Genomic DNA, 7,185 nt, shown 5'->3' with positions numbered 1-7,185 from the left:
GGGTCTTGCCCGGAAAAGTGTCCGACTCGGCTGGTTCCCTAGTTCGGCCACATAATGTGAAAATTCGGCCTCTTGCTCTGGAAGTCCTGCCAACTTGAGCGAATATTTTCTAAGTGCCAACGGCTATTCTGCCGTAACGTGTCCGACTCGGCTGGTTCCCCGAGTCGGCCCGAACGAGCGAAAATTCGGCCTCTTGCTCTGGAAGTCCTGCCAACTTGAGCGAATATTTTCTAAGTGCCATCGGGTCTTGCCCGGAAAAGTGTCCGACTCGGCTGGTTCCCTAGTTCGGCCACATAATGTGAAAATTCGGCCTCTCGCTCTGGAAGTCCTGCCAACTTGAGCGAATATTTTCTAAGTGCCATCGGGTCTTGCCCGGAAAAGTGTCCGACTCGGCTGGTTCCCCGAGTCGGCCCGAACGAGCAAAAATTCGGCCTCTTGCTCTGGAAGTCCTGCCAACTTGAGCGAATATTTTCAAAGTGCCATCGGGTCTTGCCCGGAAAAGTGTCCGACTCGTCCGGTTCCCTAGTTCGGCCACATAATGTGAAAATTCGGCCTCTTGCTCTGGAAGTCCTGCCAACTTGAGCGAATATTTTCTAAGTGCCATCGGGTCTCTCCCGGAAAAGTGTCCGACTCGGCTGGTTCCCTAGTTCGGCCACATAACGTGAAAATTCGGCCTCTTGCTCTGGAAGTCCTGCCAACTTGAGCGAATATTTTCTAAGTGCCATCGGGTCTTGCCCGGAAAAGTGTCCGACTCGGCTGGTTCCCTAGTTCGGCCACATAATGTGAAAATTCGGCCTCTTGATCTGGAAGTCCTGCCAACTTGAGCGAATATTTTCTAAGTGCCATCGGGTCTTGCCCGGAAAAGTGTCCGACTCGGCTGGTTCCCCGAGTCGGCCCGAACGAGCGAAAATTCGGCCTCTTGCTCTGGAAGTCCTGCCAACTTGAGCGAATATTTTCTAAGTGCCATCGGGTCTTGCCCGGAAAAGTGTCCGACTCGGCTGGTTCCCTAGTTCGGCCACATAATGTGAAAATTCGGCCTCTTGCTCTGGAAGTCCTGCCAACTTGAGCGAATATTTTCTAAGTGCCATCGGGTCTTGCCCGGAAAAGTGTCCGACTCGGCTGGTTCCCTAGTTCGGCCACATAATGTGAAAATTCGGCCTCTTGCTCTGGAAGTCCTGCCAACTTGAGCGAATATTTTCTAAGTGCCATCGGGTCTTGCCCGGAAAAGTTCCCGACTCGTCCGGTTCCCTAGTTCGGCCACATATTGTGAAAATTCGGCCTCTTGCTCTGGAAGTCCGACAAACTTTAGCGAATATTTTCTAAGTGCCAACGGCTATTCTGCCGTAACGTGTCCGACTCGGCTGGTTCCCCGAGTCGTCCCGAACGAGCGAAAATTCGGCCTCTTGCTCTGGAAGTCCTGCCAACTTGAGCGAATATTTTCTAAGTGCCATCGGGTCTCTCCCGGAAAAGTGTCCGCCTCGTCCGGTTCCCTAGTTCGGCCACGGAATGTGATAATTCGGCCTCTCTGAGGTACCAGGGGAACGCATTTAGGTACCAGGGGTAGTCGCTGAGGTACCAGGGGTATGCATTTAGGTACCAGGGGAGACCACTACGGTCTGTTGGTCCCCCTAGTTAGTGTACTCATCGGTTTACTCCCCTTTCGCAAAATATAGTCGGCACGTATGTGCAGGACTGTTTATTTTTATTTTGAAAAATGTTCTAAGTGCCAACGGAAGCTGGCACACGAACTGTCCGAGCCACGATGGTGCCCAGGCCGGACAGCGACGGCGAAAAAGCCGATGTGTGTTTGATGGAAGTTTCGAATATTTTCAAAGTGCCAACGGCACTTGCGGGGTGATGTGTCCGCCTCGTCTGGTTCCCCAGGTCGGCCAGAACAAGTGAAAATTCGGCCTCTTCTCCTGGAAGTCCGGCCAAGTTTGGCGAATATTTTCTAAGTGCCAACGGCACTTGCGGGGTGATGTGTCCGCCTCGTCTGGTTCCCCAGGTCGGCCAGAACAAGTGAAAATTCGGCCTCTTCTCCTGGAAGTCTGGCCAAGTTTGGCGAATATTTTCTAAGTGCCATCGGCACTTGCGGGGTGATGTGTCCGCCTCGTCTGGTTCCCCAGGTCGGCCAGAACAAGTGAAAATTCGGCCTCTTCTCCTGGAAGTCTGGCCAAGTTTGGCGAATATTTTCTAAGTGCCAACGACTCAACAGCCGTAAAGTGTCCGCCTCGGCTGGTTCCCCATAACGGCCAGAACAAGTGAAAATTCGGCCTCTTCTCCTGGAAGTCTGGCCAAGTTTGGCGAATATTTTCTAAGTGCCAACGACTCAACCAGCGTAAAGTGTCCGCCTCGGCTGGTTCCCCATAACGGCCAGAACAAGTGAAAATTCGGCCTCTTCTCCTGGAAGTCTGGCCAAGTTTGGCGAATATTTTCTAAGTGCCAACGACTCAACCAGCGTAAAGTGTCCGCCTCGGCTGGTTCCCCATAACGGCCAGAACAAGTGAAAATTCGGCCTCTTCTCCTGGAAGTCTGGCCAAGTTTGGCGAATATTTTCTAAGTGCCAACGACTAAACCAGCCTAAAGTGTCCGCCTCGGCTGGTTCCCCATAACGGCCAGAACAAGTGAAAATTCAGCCTCTTCTCCTGGAAGTCTGGCCAAGTTTGGCGAATATTTTCTAAGTGCCAACGACTCAACCAGCGTAAAGTGTCCGCCTCGGCTGGTTCCCCATAACGGCCAGAACAAGTGAAAATTCGGCCTCTTCTCCTGGAAGTCTGGCCAAGTTTGGCGAATATTTTCTAAGTGCCAACGACTAAACCAGCGTAAAGTGTCCGCCTCGGCTGGTTCCCCAGGTCGGGTACCACAAGTGAAAATTCGGCCTCTTCTCCTGGAAGTCTGGCCAAGTTTGGCGAATATTTTCTGAGTGCCAACGACTCAACCAGCCTAAAGTGTCCGCCTCGGCTGGTTCCCCATAACGGCCACCAAAAGTGAAAATTCGGCCTCTTCTCCTGGAAGTCAAGCCAAGTTTGGCAAATATTTTCTAAGTGCCAACGACTCAACCAGCGCAAAGTGTCCGCCTCGGCTGGTTCCCCATAACGGCCATGAAAAGTGAAAATTCGGCCTCTTCTCCTGGAAGTCAAGCCAAGTTTGGCAAATATTTTCTAAGTGCCAACGACTCAACCAGCGTAAAGTGTCCGCCTCGGCTGGTTCCCCAGGTCGGCCACCAAAAGTGAAAATTCGGCCTCTTCTCCTGGAAGTCTTGCCAAGTTTGGCGAATATTTTCTAAGTGCCAACGACTCAACCAGCGTAAAGTGTCCGCCTCGGCTGGTTCCCCAGGTCGGCCACCAAAAGTGAAAATTCGGCCTCTTCTCCTGGAAGTCAAGCCAAGTTTGGCAAATATTTTCTAAGTGCCAACGACTCAACCAGCGTAAAGTGTCCGCCTCGGCTGGTTCCCCAGGTCGGTCACCAAAAGTGAAAATTCGGCCTCTTCTCCTGGAAGTCTGGCCAAGTTTGGCGAATATTTTCTGAGTGCCAACGACTCAACCAGCGTAAAGTGTCCGCCTCGGCTGGTTCCCCAGGTCGGCCACCAAAAGTGAAAATTCGGCCTCTTCTCCTGGAAGTCAAGCCAAGTTTGGCAAATATTTTCTAAGTGCCAACGACTCAACCAGCGCAAAGTGTCCGCCTCGGCTGGTTCCCCATAACGGCCATGAAAAGTGAAAATTCGGCCTCTTCTCCTGGAAGTCAAGCCAAGTTTGGCAAATATTTTCTAAGTGCCAACGACTCAACCAGCGTAAAGTGTCCGCCTCGGCTGGTTCCCCAGGTCGGCCACCAAAAGTGAAAATTCGGCCTCTTCTCCTGGAAGTCAAGCCAAGTTTGGCGAATATTTTCTAAGTGCCAACGACTCAACCAGCGTAAAGTGTCCGCCTCGGCTGGTTCCCCAGGTCGGCCACCAAAAGTGAAAATTCGGCCTCTTCTCCTGGAAGTCAAGCCAAGTTTGGCAAATATTTTCTAAGTGCCAACGACTCAACCAGCGTAAAGTGTCCGCCTCGGCTGGTTCCCCAGGTCGGTCACCAAAAGTGAAAATTCGGCCTCTTCTCCTGGAAGTCAAGCCAAGTTTGGCAAATATTTTCTAAGTGCCAACGACTCAACCAGCGTAAAGTGTCCGCCTCGGCTGGTTCCCCATAACGGCCACCAAAAGTGAAAATTCGGCCTCTTCTCCTGGAAGTCAAGCCATGTTTGGCAAATATTTTCTAAGTGCCAACGGCTCTTGAGCCGAAAAGTGTCCGCCTCGGCTGGTTCCCCATAACGGCCACCAAAAGTGAAAATTCGGCCTCTTCTCCTGGAAGTCAAGCCAAGTTTGGCAAATATTTTCTAAGTGCCAACGGCTCTTGAGCCGAAAAGTGTCCGCCTCGGCTGGTTCCCCAGGTCGGCCACCAAAAGTGAAAATTCGGCCTCTTCTCCTGGAAGTCAAGCCAAGTTTGGCAAATATTTTCTAAGTGCCAACGGCTCTTGAGCCGAAAAGTGTCCGCCTCGGCTGGTTCCCGCGGTCGGCCTTCAAAAGCGAAAATTCGGCCTCTTCCCCTGGTAGCCCTGCCAACTTGTGCGAATTTTTTCTAAGTGCCAACGGCTCTTGAGCCGAAAAGTGTCCGCCTCGGCTGGTTCCCTCGGTCGGCCCCAAAAAGCGAAAATTCGGCCTCTCCCTCTTTAGGTACCAGGGGCTGGGGTACCAGGGGGAGGGTGCAGTACCAACTTTGGTCTTCAGGTGCGCCAGAGTACGCTAAATGGTCCCCCTAGTCAGCGTACTCATCAACGATTTACCCCCCTTTCGCAAAATATAGTCAGAACGAGCATGGGGGGCGCATAATTTACCCCACAAAATGAAAGGGCCCGGTGCCGAGCGCTTGGTCATGGCCGCCAGCAGCGCCCCTTGCTCGGTGGGAACACAACACGCAGGGTTGCACAGCACCCTGGAAGGCACAAAGAGAGTGAAAAATTTTCTAAGTGTCACTCTTGACGAAAAATGTCTAAGTGCCTCTCTTGACGAAAAATTTCTAAGTGCCACGCTTGACGAAAAATGTCTAAGTGCCACAGCGCTCGAAAATTTCCTAAGTGCGAGCACGGCTGTGAAATATTCAAAGTACAAGGAACGCTGGCAGAATCTCTCGACGGCCGTCTGCTCCCGGCGGCCGCCGTGAAGTCTCCCCTCCCGGGGACGGCTGTCTGCTCCCGGCAGCCGTCCTTAACCCCCTCCCCACACGTTGGACGAACACCAGCCGAGGGCGAAAGGCTCGCGGTGTGGAAGGATCGTGGCCACGGCTAATCTAGCGATGCCCGCGTTGGACGGTCACACCGCACGACAGAGCGGGGCCTGCATCCGGCGCGAGGCGGCCTTCAGGCACGTGGCTCGAGACGACCTCACCCGCCCTAGCCCGGAGCGGAAAGACTTTGAAATTTTCAAAGTCCAAGGAACACTGGCAGAATGGGAGGACCGGCCGCCTCCTTAAACACAGGCCGGAGAGATGGAGCGGGATCAGCGGCCCGCGCGTTGAGCGAACACCGGCCGAGGGCGAAAGGCTCGCGGTGTGGAAGGATCGTGGCCACGGCTAATCTAGCGATGCCCGCGTTGGACGGTCACACCGCACGACAGAGCGGGGCCTGCATCCGGCGCGAGGCGGCCTTCAGGCACGTGGTTCGAGACGACCTCACCCGCCCTAGCCCGGAGCGGAAAGACTTTGAAATAGTCAAAGTCCAAGGAACACTGGCAGAATCTCTCGACGGCCGTCTGCTCCCGGCGGCCGCCGTGAAGTCTCCCCTCCCGGGGACGGCTGTCTGCTCCCGGCAGCCGTCCATAACCCCCTCCCCACACGTTGGTTGAACATCAGCCGAGGGCGAAAGGCTCGCGGTGTGGAAGGATCGTGGCCACGGCTAATCTAGCGATGCCCGCGTTGGACGGTCACACCGCACGACAGAGCGGGGCCTGCATCCGGCGCGAGGCGGCCTTCAGGCACGTGGTTCGAGACGACCTCACCCGCCCTAGCCCGGAGCGGAAAGACTTTTACAAGTCCAAGGAACACTGGCAGAATGGGAGGACCGGCCGCCTCCTTAAACACAGGCCGGAGCGACCGAGCGGGATCAGCGGCCCGCGCGCAGGGTCTTCCAAATGTACAAAGTCCTAGGGACAATGGCAGAATCGCTCGACGGCCGTCTGCTCCCGGCGGCCGCGGTGAAGGGACTGTACACCCCACCCGGGGACGGCTGTCTGCTCCCGGCAGCCGTCCTTCCCCCCCACCCCACACGTTGACCGACACCGGCCGAGGGCGAAAGGCTCGCGGTGTGGAAGGATCGTGGCCACGGCTAATCTAGCGATGCCCGCGTTGGACGGTCACACCGCACGACAGAGCGGGGCCTGCATCCGGCGCGAGGCGGCCTTCAGGCACGTGGTTCGAGACGACCTCACCCGCCCTAGCCCGGAGCGAAAAGACTTTGAAATATTCAAAGTCCAAGGAACACTGGCAGAATGGGAGGACCGGCCGCCTCCTTAAACACAGGCCGGAGCGACCGAGCGGGATCAGCGGCCCGCGCGGAGGGTCTTTAAAATGTACAAAGTCCTAGGAACAATGGCAGAATCGCTCGACGGCCGTCTGCTCCCGGCGGCCGCGGTGGAAGGACTGTACACCCCACCCGGGGACGGCTGTCTGCTCCCGGCAGCCGTCCTTCCCCCCCACCCACACGTTGACCGACACCGGCCGAGGGCGAAAGGCTCGCGGTGTGGAAGGATCGTGGCCACGGCTAATCTAGCGATGCCCGCGTTGGACGGTCACACCGCACGACAGAGCGGGGCCGCATCTGGCGCGAGGCGGCCTTCAGGCACGTGGTTCGAGACGACCTCACCCGCCCTAGCCCGGAGCGGAAAGACTTTGAAATTTTCAAAGTCCAAGGAACACTGGCAGAATGGGAGGACCGGCCGCCTCCTTAAACACAGGCCGGGCGAAAAATATGCGAATGTTGGGTCTCATCCAAGAAAGGGAGTTACCGGCCGCCTCCTTAAACACAGGCCGGGCGAAAAATATGCGAATGGTCCATCCAAGGAAGGAGGACCGGCCGCCTCCTTAAACACAGGCCGGGCGAAAAATATGCGAATGGTCCATCCAAGGAAGGAGGAGCGGCCGCCTCCTTAAACACAGG

Source organism: Syngnathus floridae, unplaced genomic scaffold (genome assembly GCF_059516105.1).
Source record: "Syngnathus floridae isolate MCC-2025c unplaced genomic scaffold, RoL_Sflo_1.0 HiC_scaffold_57, whole genome shotgun sequence".
Lineage (NCBI taxonomy): Eukaryota > Metazoa > Chordata > Actinopteri > Syngnathiformes > Syngnathidae > Syngnathus > Syngnathus floridae.
The sequence above is the reverse complement of the archived record's forward strand: the minus strand, read 5'-3'. Positions refer to the sequence as shown.